This window comes from Pinus tabuliformis, chromosome 5_1, assembly GCF_031772625.1.
Source record: "Pinus tabuliformis cultivar Carrire ecotype Pingquan chromosome 5_1, CPIR1, whole genome shotgun sequence".
NCBI lineage: Eukaryota > Viridiplantae > Streptophyta > Pinopsida > Pinales > Pinaceae > Pinus > Pinus tabuliformis.
This window is the reverse complement of record NC_142305.1, coordinates 266,027,022-266,044,143: the sequence shown is the minus strand read 5'-3', so window position 1 is coordinate 266,044,143 and position 17,122 is coordinate 266,027,022.

Below are 17,122 nucleotides of genomic sequence, written 5' to 3'. Positions count from 1 at the left end.
AGCAAGCCATAGTTTGGCAGTGCGTTTATTGTAACCGGATCATGTAAAGCAAGCATTTCCTCTTCTTCATGCTCATGTTCGCGCCATGTAATAGTCATCTTGCTCCAAAGATCTCTGAAAATAAACAAGAGGAGAGTTGGATCCTTATTTTGGTAAGAAACAAGCAAAATTTCCATCAAAATTTGTGCATAAAATTCCTTCTTTGCACGCATCGCACCTGCAGTAGTGCTCTGGATGCATTGCATGTCAGATGGCTAGTAGACATGCCAACATCCAACGCACCTTTCGATACACAGAGGGTGCGCTGAAGGGAGAGCGAGTTTTTCAAACCCCAGAGGCTCAGAAAAACCAGGAATCAAGCTCAGAATGCAAAATGGAAAGCATGAAATGAAAGAGTTCAAGTTTAGCTCCTACCTGGTCCAGACGGCGCCGAGAATCGTCCACAGAATCTCTCGAAATCAGCTGATGAAAATCAAGGGGGAAAAGCACCTCCAAAGCTCCAACAAACCAAAGTTCAAGTGAAATGGTAAAATGAGAGGTAAAAGCACTTTTACATTACTAGTGTTCTAACTCATTTTTCAAACATGTATTGTTCATTTCTAACTAGTTTGATGAAGCAATTGAAAATGCAGTACAATGTTTGAAAGAACAAAGCCATTTACGGTAAAATTAAGAAACGACCATTACATCGAGCAGTTTTAGCGCAGACTTCATGCTCGTTAGAAAATAAACATAAGCAATGAGCACATGTTCCTCCAGAGTTTAAGCTCATTAAAAAATGAACCAATTTCTGGTAAATAACCATTGTGAATGTAACACTTCAGCTTTTAAAGCCTTGGTCGTGTTTGCACCGTCACCTCCACTTTTACATTGGCCGATCATTAACCTCCATTTGATTGTTTACCCATTTTGAGGGACAGCTACAAAGAGTGATCATGTTAGCCATCCTTGTAACACTACCGTGATTGGAAAATTCCAAACCTTACCTAGAATGAGTTGCGACCCAATTTTATCACTCGTTCCTCAAAAGACGAGTCTCCTTTAAGCTCTTTTCAAATGACTCATAAAATATGAAAAGGTTGCCGAGCCATTGGCCTCTCCAGCTCGTTAAAGGGACCGGAAGTGCTATCCCTCCTCTAAATTTTAATATTTTTGGACCTGAGGGATTATTACACAAAAAAATCGAGCGCTTGTCTTGTTCGGCTCATTAAAAGGATCGAAAATTCATCCCTTCTGTATTGTTTTATACTTTTTCGGACTTAAGGGATTAGATGACGAAAAAGGAATTTTGGAGTTTCCTTTACGTTCCTTTTCAGAATCTCTAAAATTGAAAAGGACCGAGTTATGTTTGTCATTAAAATCGTTAAAATTTAATAGCGACAAACTTATCTATAGATGAGAGCGAGTTTCACTATCGCTAGGCTCGTTAAAACATAGCGATGGGTTTGGCCGAAGGGAAAATTATAGAACAAGCATATGTTATCCTCCTCAAGCATGACAAAAATAAAGAGGTACTGGTCAGCAATGACTAAGGAAAAATTGGGAAGAAAACTTGAAGAAACTTTGTTGGTAGCAAGTCTCTCTTGAACATGACACTTTCACTCTGCATCCAAGTCGTGTTGGGTTGTCTCATTCACCGGTCACATCACCATGGTCCCATCATACCATCCACATCTGGGGTTAATGCTACCAATCCATCATGTCAGTGCCGCCAATATGTTCAAGAGAAGTCATTCAAAGAATTCACCTGTGTCTCACCCGCTACAATACATTTATACTCCTTTTTTTCTTGACCACCACCCTGAACCTAATATCACCAGATCGTTTTCACCTCCATTAAAATCATTTGCTCCATTCCGTGTCATTGATGTGGGATTCATTAAGGCCCTCCTGTGATGGGTCACTTCTTGTCTACATTAGCTCATTATCCAAGTCGATATAGGAACATCGCGTTCAATACTTTGAATCTTGCATGCCTTAATGGAAAGTTTCTCACTTCCGGTGATAGGTTTACATCAATGGCCTTTGACCGAAAGATTTTGCGTGGTGTTCGACGCCAAGTCCTTTATTCACACCACGTGAATTGTACTGCAGTACCTTGACGGTCATTATCATTATCGGTGATTCCTCTCACGCCTGTTAACAACTTACATCATTGGATGGTAATCAGGCGACGTCTTTCCATGTTTGACCCTAGAACATCTCTCACATGGATAGACTTGTAATTCGAGTGAAGATTGAACGAGATTGAAGACCCCAGATCTAGTTTCATCCATCTGGGATGCGATATATATTCAGCGAAATAAAGACATTAAATGTACATCATTGCTGCACAAATAATCATCCAATCAAAGGGATGATGGCTCTACCAGAATCATCAGTCTACAATGAGACGATTGTCTGTCCTATGTACATGAAAATGAATTTATAAAGCTGAGCATGGGAATGACCGCCTCAGCTAGATCATGAAAATATTATGAAGATAATGTATTGTATTGTATCTTATTACAGGTCTCCTCCCAGCTTGAAAGAACTTCGGATCCTCATAATAAAGCATTTCACCCGTCATCAAAAGATTAACAACCTCATGCTTTAGGGGGCAACTGTTATATACATTTTTGGGCACTAAAACCCCAAACATGAAATGTACATAAACCAAGGGCTCCTAAGTCCCTAAAAGTGTTGTTCTAACCCCTAAAGGAACAAGGTAAACTGATTACAGCTTCTCCGAGAAGTTCTCCATGAAAAACTGCTCAGAATTGGTCAAAGCGGGATCATTTCAGCTGCTCCATACGAAAAGTGTGTTGCATCTCACCTAAACACACTGTGTGGGTGCGTTGCATTTCAAAAATACCTTCTATGGGATTATCTTAATCTGGTTTGGTCATGTATCTGAATAACTAGCGCATGTTGTAGTCTGTAAATATGATGCTCTACGTATGATTGAAGTTTAGAATAGTTGTTATGTTTAAATCATCTTCTACAGATCTATATGCAGGTTCACTTTAGAAAAGGAGCATATACACGCTGGTTCTGCATATGAGAACAATGTTTACATCATAAATTTGATTGGCAGATCTGTATGTTGTTTCGCTTTGAGGAAAGCACGTATGGATGCAGGTTTGACACATGGAAGTAGCGTATATCTTATAAAAAAATGTTTTAGTTGCTTTTGTTGGCTATTACAGTGTTCTGGGTTATTTCTTGGGTTTTGGTTACTCTATTCTGGTGACATCATTTTGAATGATTAGATTGATGGAGTGATTGATTGATTTAGTTGTGGTTGGTTAAAAAGAATATTGGTTGATGCAGATATATTTGATGATTGAATGATGTTGTTAATGAATCGAGTCTAAAAATTTATGAAACATGGTCCCTAGAATGAAAGAGAAGGTTGTAGCCTTCTGTAGGCCAGCACCTACGTACTAGAAAACATATCAACTAGTACAAGAGCTAGGGGGTTGTATCTCCCTTCCAGTAGAAGCAGGAGAAAGAAAGAAGGTTGTAGCCTTCTACAAGTAGAAGCCTGCGTACTCGTATAAGACTACACTGGTACAAAAATTGTAAATACAATTCTCTTATTATTAAAAGAACACAAAGATGATTGCAGCAGGTGGTTTTCACCCACATTGGGTTTCCACCTTATATCTTGGTGTAATATGTGTTTCTTATGTCTGATGATCTATCATGTGTTTACTACACCTGGTTAATGTTTATATGTTTCTCATGCATTGATTAAAGATCAATATTTGATGAATTAACTGAATCATAAGTTTGTTGGATATACGCTAGTTGCACTAAACACAGTTGCGTGTACACGTGAGTTCCCTTAATTGATGTAGTGTATATTAATCTCATTATGGAAATGAAAAATGATTAGTTTGATAATACTGATTGACCCCCCCTCTTAGTATTATTTCCAACAATTTGTATTTGAGCAAGTCCTTTAGAAGAAGCTTGATCGCTTGAAGGAAGATCCATCATCATGAGTAATCAAGAAAGCGGGTGATCCATTAGACCACCAATCTTTGATGGGAGCAACTTTGTTTATTGGACAATAAGAACCACAACCTATCTTCAATCTCTAGGAACAGATGTCTGGAAATCATGGAAGGAGGATATACATTTCCATCATCAATTCCTACAGATACAATAGGTAGAAAACAATATGAAACCAATGCCAAGGCTGTTAATACATTATTGGGAAGTTTGTCACAATCAGAGTTTTTCAAAATTATGCAGCTCAAATCAGCCAAAGAAATATTGGACAAAATTGTTCTAAGATATGAAGGAGACTCTTAGGTAAAACGTGCTAAACTGCAAACTCTCAGAATTCAATATGAAACTCTCAAGATGCACAATGATGAAAGTATAGCTAGTTACTTCTTATGCATAGATGAGATTGTTAATTGCATGAAGAATCTAGGTGAAGAGTCAATCATTATGCTACCAAATGTCCTCATATATATAAATATGATAAAGGGAAGCAATCTGCAAAATGGAATAGAAAACAAAGTGTGAGTAAAAGGAGCTACTACACTCATGAAGATAGAGATGGTTTATCAAATAGTGATGAAGATGAAAATAGTAATGACTATAGACTTCTGATGGCTTTTGAAGATGACCTTGATGAAGAAATCTCTCAAGTCAAAATATGTTTAGAAGAAAAGAATATGATTATAGATACCTTGACATACCAACTTGCTGAAAGAGAAGAACACAATGAAAAGCTAAAATGTGAAATTGTGGGTCTAAGAAAGGATCTTGAGAAAACAAAAGCTCTCAATCTTAGATTTTCTAAAGGGTTAGATACCTTAAATGAAATTATCAAAGTTCAACGTTCTCCTCTCATAAAGATAGGTCTTGGATATACTAAAGAATCATCTCAATCACAAAAGCCATCAACCTCCACTAAAAGCTATCGCGATGTAGAAAAGAGCAATGAACACTTCGACAATCATCAGCAAAGGCATAATGCAGATCACCAGGAGAATCAGGATGAACTTAGTTCAAGGATGAACAGAAGCCACAAGTAATCTTGGGTAAATCATACTCAATTTTCTTCAAAGAATATCAATCAACAGGTCAGTAGCAGGAACTTCAACTACAATCAACAGGTCAATAGATTCAATAATCGTAGGAACTTCTTTAATGGTCAATGTTTCTCATGTCATAATTTTGGACACAAAGCTCCTCAATGTGTTGCTTACAAAACTATCATGACTAGAGAAGAATGAAATCAAAGGAATGTGACAGGGATCAAGAAAAGCTCCTATAATAACTTTTCTCTTCTTGAAAATGAAATAGAATGCTCAATGTGTAACAACATTGGCCATGAAGAATCTAAATGCAAGAGTAGATTTTGGCAAATAGCTCAGAAGGAGAAAACTCCATTAAATCCTAAAATATGGAGAAAGAAAGAACCACAAAAAAAAAGATGTGGTGTAGCCTTGTATGCAGAAGAACAAGAAAACTAGTGGTACATTGACAGTGGATGCTTAAAACACATGACAGGTGACACAAAAAAACTACAATCATATAATGCCTTAGAAAATGAAAAAGAGTGTTTCATTTGGAAAGGACACTGCTGCTATCATAAAAGGTAAAGGATCTATTTTCTTGAAAGAAAAATTTAAAGTTGGGAATGTTATGTATGTTGATGGCTTAAAGCATTATCTGCTGAGTGTGAGTCAAATGTTTGATCAAGGAAATGAAGTAGTGCTTCAATCAAATGGATGTTTTGTTTGTGAGCATAATGTAGGCGAAACCATGATTAAAGCGACAAGAAATCCAAGCAACCTATAACTACTTAGATGAGGACAAAAACAGTGCTATCTAAGAAAAAATGATGAAAACTAGCTATGGCAGAGAAGATTGGGACATCTAAGCTTTTCTCAAATAAGAAAAGCATGCAGATTCTAGGTTTTTTGTGATCTTCCAAATATCAACATTCCTGAAAATACTATATGAAAATCATGTCAATTCGGTAAGAAAAGTAGATCTCAATTCATCGAAAAGGAAGGGTCAGCTAGTAAGCCTCTTGAACGTTTTCATACTAATTTATGTGGTCCATCAAGGAAAAGGTCACCTCGTGGAGAAGAACATTTTTTATTTTTCAATGATGGTTTTTGTAGAATGTGCTGGATAGGTCTTATAAAGCATAAAGATGAAGCATTTGAAAAGTTCAAAGCCTTCAAATCTTTGGTTGAGAATGAATGAGATTGCAAAATCAAATTCCTGAGCTCTGATCGAGGAGGGGAATTTAGCTCGGATGAATTCTTTGAATTTTGTGAATAACGTGGAATAAAAAGGCAATTCTCCACTCCAAGGACTCCTCTACGAAATGGAGTGGTAGAAACGATGAACATAATTGTTCAACAAATGGCTCGTGCTATGCTAGATGAATCTGGAACTCCTGCAACCTTCTAGGGTGAAGCTGCATTCGTCGTCATCACTATTCTCAATCAAGAAAATGTTGGGGTAAACAACACTCAAACTCCATGTGAAATTTGGTATTGTAAGGCTCTTACTGTAAACTACTTCAATGTTTTTGGAAGAAAATGATACATGAAAAGGACTGATGAAAAACTTGCTAAGTTTGAACCCAGAGCAGATGAAGGTATTCTTCTTGGCTACTCTTCCCAAAGTAAAGGATATAAATTTTACAATAAAATAGTTGGGAAAATTATTGAAAGTATTGATGTTGTTGTTGATGAAGCATGCAAAAATCCAAACCAGATAAAAACCGAAGAGTATGATGATGAAGATGATGAGGATCATTTTTCCACATCAAATCACACTAATACTGAAAAAGAAACCAATCAAGCACCAGAAGAAGATATAACGATAGAAGAAAAGACTTCGTCCAGGTAATTTAGGAAAAATCATCCAGAAGCTCAAATGTTAGGATAAAAAGGGGGAGGTGTGTAGACTAAAACAACTGTTGCTGAAACTTCAAGCTATATAGCATTAGTATCTTCCACTAGAACTCAAAATATAAATGAAGCATGCGGAGATGAATGTTGGGTCAAGGCCATGAATGAAGAACTTGAGCAAATTGAAAAGAATAATACTTGGGAATTAGTTCCTAGACCTCATGTTAAGAATATCATAGGAACTAAATGGATATTCAAATATAAGCTGAATGAAAATGGAGAACTTACTAGAAACAAGGCCATACTTGTTTGTAAAGGATATGCTCAACAAGAAGGTATAGATTTTGAAGAAACTTTTGCACCTGTTGCTAGACTTGAAGCCATCAGAATGTTTCTTTCTCTTTCTAGCTTTCAGAAATTCAAAGTATACCAAATGGATGTAAAATTTGCCTTTCTTAATGGATACTTAGAAGAAGAAGTTTGTATTGAACAACCAGAAGGATTCATTCTTGGAAATGATGGAAAACTTGTATGAAAACTCAGAAAATCTCTCTATGGTCTAAAACATACTCCAAGGGCATGGTATTGTCGTCTTGACAAATATCTCCATCAATAAGGTTTTTCAAAGGGGTCAGGAAATAGCAATATATATACAAATATGGACACTGATAAATTTCTAATAATTATTGTGTATGTTGATGATATCATTTTTGGTAGCAATGAAGAATCCATGAGTTAGAATTTTGCTTCAGTAATGCGAAAAGAATTTGAAATATCCTTGCTTGCTGAGCTTACCTACTTTCTTGGTCTACAAGTGTAGCAAAATAAATATGGTATTTTTCTCTCACAAACCAAATCTCTCAGACAGATCCTGAAAAAGTATCACATGGAAGATCCTAAACCAATATGTACTCCAATGGTAATAGCAAGTAGTCTCAGATCAAATGACGAATCGGCAGCAGTTCATCAACCAACTTACAGATCCATGTTTGGTAGTTTGCTTTATCTAACAGGTACCGACCACACATCATGCATGCAGTGGGAATAGTTGGAAGATTCCAAGAAAATCCAAAGGAATCACATCTTCGGCAGTCAAAAGAATTTTCAAATATCTTCAAGAAACACAGAACGTTGGCTTATGGTATCCTAGAGATACAGATCTTAAACTTCATTCATATACAGATAAAGATTGGGTAGGAAGTGTTGATGATAGAAAAAGCACTAGCGATGGTGCATTCTATATGGGTTCTAGGTTAGTGTCTTGGTCTAGCAAGAAACAAAGCTCAATTTCATTATCTACAGCTGAAGCAGAATACGTGGCTCTTGCATCTTGCTGCACACAATTACTTTGGATGATGCAAACCTTGCAAGATATTCAGATCACATGTACTCCACCCATCTACATTCTATGTGATAATATGAGTGCCATTAGTATTTCAAAGAATCGAGTCATGCACTACAAGACCAAGAACATACCCATCAAATATCATTTCCTACATGAATAAGTGATTAAACAAAAGGTCAAATTGGATTGTGTTCTCTCCGAAGAATAGGTTGCTGATATATTCACTAAACCATTGACCAGAGAGACTTTGAATACCTCAGACAAAAGCTGGGAGTAGTTTTTGCATCATATTGCTGTTAAATCCTATTTTTCATAGAAAGGTTGTTATATGCGAGTTTCATGAAGTGTAGCCAGATACATATGCGAGTTTTTGTTGACACAATCGTGTATAAGTTAGTTTGAAGAAAAAATATTAGGTCAGACTTAGGAAAAAGGGGGTCTTCTATGGTTTTTCCAATTACCTGCTCTATTTGATAATGATTGCAATGCATTGATGTATTGGGCCTCATAGTGTTATTGATCACTTGATGAATATCTGATTCATGATAATGCTTTGATATCTTTTACTGACATATGCAATGATCAGATCTATCAGTGAATAGGTGGCACAAGTTCAAGGGGAGAACATGGTTGATGATATTTTGGGAACTATTGATGTACATATACAGGTTGTTGGCCTAGATGATATTGACAAATGTTGCTGGTTTCTCATGACTATCATGGTCTTGTTTAAGACATTTGGTCTCTGTTATATATGTCATGTATATCTTTTAATGTAATGGTCATGAAAAGACCTAATCTGTAACCCCACTATGCATGGGATGAATGATGTAATGTTTCTTATTTTTTGACTTGTATAAACAATTGATATAACCCCACTTCGTTGGGTGGATGAGTCAAATTTGGTATATCCCCACTTGGTTGGGAGATGAATGCATGTATGAGCCATTGATGATAGGAAGGTCATTTGTGATGTATGTATAGAGTCATGTTCATCTTTTAGAACACCCTTTTGAAAACTTTACTTATGCTCAGTGGGACCATGGAATTGATCATGCGAGCTCAATCATCACTACAGCATATCAGAAAATTCAGCATGCACTAAGGTGGAGCATGACACTTTGCCCTTGATGTCAAAGTGGGAGAGTGACCTGGTGTGGTTGTTGCCATCAAGTAAAAAGGGGGAGATTGTTGGTATTATGATGTATGTATTATACTTGATGGAAACCCACTTGTAGTAGAAAAAATCTCTTATATATGGTAACTAGATGAATCTACAGAAGAGATATCAGATGTGACAGAATGCATGATAGGAGTGTTTGCAAATGTGATGAAATGCGGGGCAGCTTCAAGGAATCAGTTTAGAAAGCAACTCACTCAGACAACAAATCACACTAATACAGGTTAACAACACACAGTTACAAATCAAAGTACGTAGAATGAAGAAAGAGATGTATATGCAGTTTCATCGTTGACCAAGTTGTGTATACACACAAGTTCACTGTATACAAGTTGCGTATACGTACACACACACTTTCAAAAAAGGAAAGGTGTGTATACCTTGGAAAACTATGTTTGGTCTGAAGCAGTTGGTCCATGGTATTTTGATCCATGGTATTGGTACAAGGTATCGAGTCTGAGGTATGGACCACAAGTATTAGGTCCAAGGTATTGGTCGTAATTGGTTTTGGTCCATGGTATTAAGAAAGGCCTAAAATTATAAAAGGAGGAGAAGATCATTAGGTCAAGTGTGCAAGTATCGAATATCTAATCTAGTATGAGATCTAATATGTAGGTTATAAGCTATTATGAAGCCAACTCACAAAAAGATAGAAAAGATAGTAATGGCGTAATCACTAGTATTATAGGGACCTAACATTCCCCTCTCCTTCAAAAGAGTGTTGTCCTCAATTCTTTAGTAGTTCTCGATGCTTTTGTATAAAATTCTCATCCTCCCTGTCGAATATTCAGCGGATAAGTTCTTCCACTTGATGAGATACTCGAAAATTGATTGATTTCAAAAATTAAACAATAAATGAAATGTATAAATGAGTTAATATATATCTATCTATCTATCTATCTATATATATATATATATATATATATATATATATATATATATATATATATATATATATATATATATATATATATATATATATATATAATCACGAATTACAAATTTTGAAAAGGCATAGTCTAGTTCCGCTTATGACATTTGATCGTGGGTCACCTTGCTAAGAAGGCCCATCCTCAACCACATGTACTAGTTAGACTTGACTTTTTCACTTTTAATTATTATTGTAATTTTTTTTAGCTTAATTGTATTAAATATATTTTCTTTATGAATAAAAATTTAAATCTTTTTTCATTTATACATATCACTTGGTTTTTGGTTTGCTAGATAAAGTGAGTGATAAGACGACTTGTTCCTCCAAAGTGTGGCTTGATTCATAGAGGTCTAGCTCCATTTAAGTCATGAAAATCACTAAGGGATAACACCTCGCTTCGGCCACAATAACTTGGCTAAATTTTTTTGAAGTGAATTTCAAACTGGTATAGGCCATGTGGACCATTTATCTATGTAAATTTAAATCCTATGGTTAGGGAAATTTGATTTCTAAGTATTCCTAGTGTGATTAGGTTTTATTAAAGGAATTATGTCTAAACATAAAACTAATTATTTTACTATTATTTCTAATGTAGTTTTTCTTTTCAAAATAAATGGTCAATGGGGAACTAGTGATGGCGGTCTCGGTGCAGGCAGGAGTGTTAATCTCTCAAATTGTGAGATTATATCTTCTATCTTTGTTTTCATGTGTATTTATTGGTTCAATGGGCTCTCTGTCATCCACTGACCACTTTAGAGCTTCCACTATATTAGCAGATCCCTCTGAAAGTCGCAGGGTTCCACTAAACTTCCACTAGTCGAGACATGATAGTAATAAAAACCATAGTTTAATAAATTCGAAATGTGCCTTCTAAAAAATTGTCAACACTTCTTCACCATTGATCTATTTAGGATGTAAGGTTCACAACACTCCCTAAGTTCAACCTTGATTCTCGTCTGTCAATCGTCGATCTTGCTCCACCAGATCTAATGGCTCACACACATATCAACCCGTTAACTTGCACACTCCAAATCAACCTGGAAAATAGTTTCCCTCTCTCTCCTCGTTGCTACGTGTAAGTATGTGTATGGAATCCAAGCCAACAGGGAATTACCATGTACAACCTTTCCTCCTCCCAAAATCCACTTGTGGTTTTCTCCAACTCTCTTCTACTCGTTAACTGTTGGTTAGCTTCCTCAATCGAACACCATTGATCTATCTCAATCGAGATTTATTGGTCTAAAATCAATCTTCATGCATTGCATCCTTGGTCTTCCTCCACTAATCTCGACCGTCTGCTCAATACACTCAGAATTCACGAGAAACTCAGTTAAAAGAAAAACACAAAATTTAACATAGTCAACACAATTTCATTCAATCTCACATAACACCTTTTAAACATTGAATTTCACAATAGCACAGAGATTTTTAAGGAGATTATCATTTGCGATTTGACAGGAAATTTCTTATCCACATACACAGAAACTAGATTTTCCCAAATTACTGGATTCGCTCCAGGGAAGCCAAATTTCTTCAACGGCCAAAATCCCCTTACAATTGAGGGAAAATTACATAAATAATGGTTCATCCTAACAACGAGATCCTAATACAAAGGCTAAAATTGATGAGCCCTATGTGTCGTGCGAGGCATTCTCCTCGAGAATCTCCACTACATCTAACTAACTAAAATTTATTACATCATGATCAAACCTATGTTATAGCTCCATGCTTAACTAGAAAAACATAGAAATTGATGGCTAAAGGATCCCATTCCTTTGCCTATAATATTTTTTTGTATTTTTGGAATAATTCCTCGAATTCATCTTCAAGCCTTATGCTCCTGCATCACACTCCTGAGGACAAAATTCTTCATGGGCTCTTGTTCATGAGCACTTCTACAGAACTGTCCAATTTCTATAGCATGTTTTTTGTTACCCAAGTAGCTTAAGCAATTGGCTGATCCTTCCATTTGACCAAATACTAAAATTACTCCCGTCCTCTCGTTTTCTTGAACACTTTCCTGTCTAGAATCCTTTCTGGCTGTAATTCGTTTGTTGTAGGTAATTGTTTTACCCAATCAATTTCCTGTGTCTATTGGTTTTCTTCTGTTTCATTTGTAATTTCACCTTCATACTTGTACAAATTAGCAACATTGAAAATTGGAGATATTCCAACATCAGCGGGTAATTCAATTTCATATGCACTTGTAGAAAATTTCCTCAATACTCAGCATGGTCCAATTTTCTTGAAATTCAATTTGCTATACTCCCTCTTTGGAAATCTTTCCTTGCTTAGGTGTCCTAAAACCAAATCCCCAACTTCAAAGTTCACTTCTTTTCTTCTCATGTCTACTCTATTTTTGCACTTAATGTTGCTATCGTGTAGTTATTGTTTGACCTGTTCATGTATTGCTTGTATTTCTGAAGAAAAATCTTCTCCCTCTACACTTCTCATCTCATATTTTCCCAAGTTTCTCAACCCAGGCACTACTCTTGGATGCATTCCATAAACTATATGGAACGGACTCTACTCTGTACTCCTGTTAGGTGAGTCATTATATGCATATTCAGCATGTGCCAATACTTGATCCCACACCTTTGGATTTTTCCCAGTAAGACTCCTTAAAAGATTTCCCAAACCCCTGTTCACAACTTTAGTCTGTCCATGAGTATGTGGATGATAGGAAGAACTGAAACTCAATTTAGTTCTGAGCTTCTTCCATAGTGTCCTACAAACATTTCCAAGAAAGTTGGAATCCCTGTCTGAGACAATACTCTTAGGCAACCCATGCAATCTTACAATCTCCTTGAAAAAGAAATTAGCAATGTGAGTAGCATCACTAGTTTTATAACATGGAATAAAATGTGCCATTTTTGAAAATGTTTTCACTACAATCCTATAGAAACATACAATCCTATGTTTTGCCTTCTTCCCTTTTCATATTGACAGACTTTACAAGTTCTCACATACTTTTCCACTTCAAATACTCATTTTTGGCTAGAAATAAAATCTGTTGAACTGCTCGTAAGTCTTATCTATAGCAAAATTTCCTGCAAGTCCACCACTATGTTTCTCTTTGATTAAATTCTCCCTCATAGAGCAATTTTGTATGCAGAGCTTATTTCTCTTAAACAACAGTCCATCTTGTAAGGAATATTCCAACCATTTATTCCTATCCATCAAAACACGTTTCTTATAAGCTTCAAATGCCTGTTTAAAATCTAAATTTGTCTCATACAATTCATTTTATAAAATCAAAACCGAACACTTGAATTTGACTCTCTTGAAGTAAAGTATTTCTCCTACTTAAAGCATCTGCAACTTTGTTCGATTGGCCATTTATATGCTTCAGGAAAAAATTGAAGCCTTTAAGATATTCTACCCATTTGGCATGTCTCTAGTTAAGTTTTGGTTGTTCCATAATATATTGCAATGCATGGTTGCGTGGATAAAGTATGAACTCTTTTTTCATTAGATAACGTCTCCATTTCTTCAATGATTGCACAACTGCATAAAACTCTTTGTCATAAGAATAATACTTTTTCTTTGAATCATTCAGTTCTTCACTAAAATAAGCTATAGGTTTGTCTTCCCGATTAAAACACCTCCAATAGCTTCGATACTTACATCACATTTCACTTGGAAAGGTTTACTAAAATCAAGTAGAATCAAAATAGGATTTTGAGTGATATTTTTATTCAACAACTAAAACTTTTTTTCTGCTTCAGTAGTCCATCTAAATGGTTGCTTATCCTTCTTTATAGTCTCAACAATAGGATCATTGATCTTACTAAAATTCTTTATGAATTTCCTATAAAAACTAGCAAGACCATGAAAACTTCTTACCTCAAAGATACTTTTAGGTGAAGGCCAGTCCATGGTTTCCACGATCTTCTCTGCATCCATCTTCAACCCTTTAGTAGAAATAACAAAACTCAAATACACTAATTCCTCTTTCATGAATGAAAATTTATTCAAATTCAGAAATAATTTCTCTTGTTGCAACCTTTGTAAGACATAATTGAGATGTCTCATGTGCTCCTCCTTAGACCTGTTGTAAACTAGTATATTATCTAGAAATACTATTACAAATTTATCAATAAACTCTTTAAGAACTTCATTCATGAGTTTCATAAAAATGTACTTGGTGCAATTGACAACCTAAAAGGCATTACTCTCCATTCATACAGTCTTTCATCTGTCTTAAAAGTAGTTTGCAAGTCATCCCCTTCTCTTTTTCTTATCTGATGATACCCACTCTTAAGATTTAGTTTTGTAAAATACTTTTCTCCACTCAAACAATCCATCAAATCTTCAATTCTAGGTAAAGGAAATCTATATCTAATTGTGGTTCTATTGATGGCTCTTGAATCAGTACACATTCTCTTGTCTCCATCTTTCTTTGGACTCAACACTGTTGGTACTACACAAGGACTCAAGCACAATCTGATCACTCTTTTTTCCAGCAGTTCTTGGACCTGTTTCTAACCTATTCTTTTTCTGTGGGAGTCATTCTGTAAGCTGCTTTGTTTGGTATATTTTCTCTAGGAATCAAATCTATATGATGACTAATCCTTCTAATGGGTGGCAACTCATTAGGAAAATCATCAACAATGATATCACAATAGTTGTCCAACATTTATTGAATTTCAATGGGTAAATCAGGAACTTTAGTAGAAGTCATTATTACCTTGGCCTTGCAAATTACAACAAAATCTACCTCATTTTCTTCCATAAGAAACAATGTACGATTGACACCATCTTTAGCAAACTTGTAGCCATTTATTTTCGCATCATGCATAGCTCCTCTATCATATTGCCAAGGTCTCCCAAGCAATATGTGACACACATCCATAGGCATCACATCACATACAATTTTATCCTTATATTTTCCCAACTTCAACTCCACTTCACACTGTTCATTCACTAACAGCTAATGTCCCTTCTGTAAACATGACAACTTGTAAGGTGTTGATGTCTCATTGTCTTCAACTTCAATTTCTCTGGCACTTCTATAGAGACCAAATTATTAGTGTTGCCACTATCAATAATCATCTCGCAACATTTCCCTTGAACCGTACACATTGTTCTGAACAAATTCTTCCTTTGTGATGGTTCAACTATCTACTTTGCTCACTGGAGCAAAACTTTATTAACTACCAAAGGTTCTCCTCTCTCTCGTACATTTTCTTCTTTTGTCACTGCTAGTACTTCTTCCTCAACTTCAGGCACAATTGCATTCCTCTCACTTGTTCCTACATTCTCTCGACATTCAAAAGTTGTGTGTCCCAATTTGTTACATCTATAACATCTTACTTCTCTTCCTCTACCTCTACCTCCTCTTCCTCTAGAAAAACTCCCTCTGCCACTTGCATCACCTCCCGTGGTTGCATGCTAGGTTGAGTTACTGCTAGCTCCATCTCTAGGTGTTGTAGATCTTCCTCTAACACCTTGACTTCCTTTTCATTAGAAAGTTCCTCTTCCTCTGCAATACTACTTCCTCATGAGTTTTTCTTTAGCTTTTAGTACCATCTCATAAGATTCTTCTACTGTTTTACTATACAATATACTTATCGCATCTTGAATGTCCATTCTAAAACCATTCACATATCTAGCCACCTCGTCATATGTATCCTAATTTTGTCGAGCTCTTATACTTACCTTATAGAATTCCTCTATATATTCTCTCACTCTCATAGACATCTCTCTGAACAAGGTTTGTTGATAATTACTTGGTGAAAACTTACCTCTTAGCTTTGCTACCATCGTATTCCAATTTCTGATTGGTTGTTTGCGAAGACTCTTTCCTTCTGCGTGCACTCCATCCCACCAAAGTGCCACATGTCATTTTAGCTTGGTGATAGCAAACTTTACTTTCTTCTCATCTTCTGTTGTTCATAATCAAAGAATTTCTCCATGTCATTAATCGAGTCTATCAATTCTTCTCGATTTAATCCTCTTGCATATATTAAAACCTCAATTTTTGGCCTAGCTGTGGATCTCAACACTGATTTGAAGAATCTCATCTCAGGAGTAACTTCTATAGTTTCCTCCTCTTCTTTAGTTTCAACCTCACGCTCACTAACATCTCCATCATCTATATTTCTCTGTGCTCTTAATGCTTCTAATCTAGCTTGCATCTGTTGCATAGCTTCCATCACCTCAGCATTTGCAACTGGTCGTCCTCTTCTGCCACGTACTCATCCTCTTCCAACTCTAAAAGCCATATTGGTTTTCCTTCTCTTGCTTCTAAGATTCAATTCAGTGTCAACAGGTTGCTCTCATACCACTAATGATGGCAGTCTCGGTACAAGCAGGAATTTTAATCTCCCAAATTGTGAGATTATATCTTATATCTTTGTTTGCGAGTGTATTTGTTGGTTCAATGAGCTCTCTGTCATCCACTGACCACTTTAGAGCTTTTGCTAAGTTAGCATATTCCTCTAAAAGTCACAGAGTTCCACTAAACTTCCACTAGTGCGGACCCGGCAATAATACAAACCATAGTTTAATAAATTTGAAAACTGCCTTCTAAAAATTCATTGGCACTTCTTCACCATTGATCTATTCAAGATCCAACATTCACAACACTCCCCAACTTCAAACTTGCTTCTCTTCTCTCAACCGTCGATCTCAGTCCACCAAATCTAACGACTCACACGCATATCGATCCGTTAACTTCCACACTCCAAATCAACCTGAAAAGAAAGTTTCCTCTATCTCCTCACTGCTATTTGTCAGTGTTTGTATGGAATGAGAGCCAATGAGGAAATACCACTTGCACCCTTTAC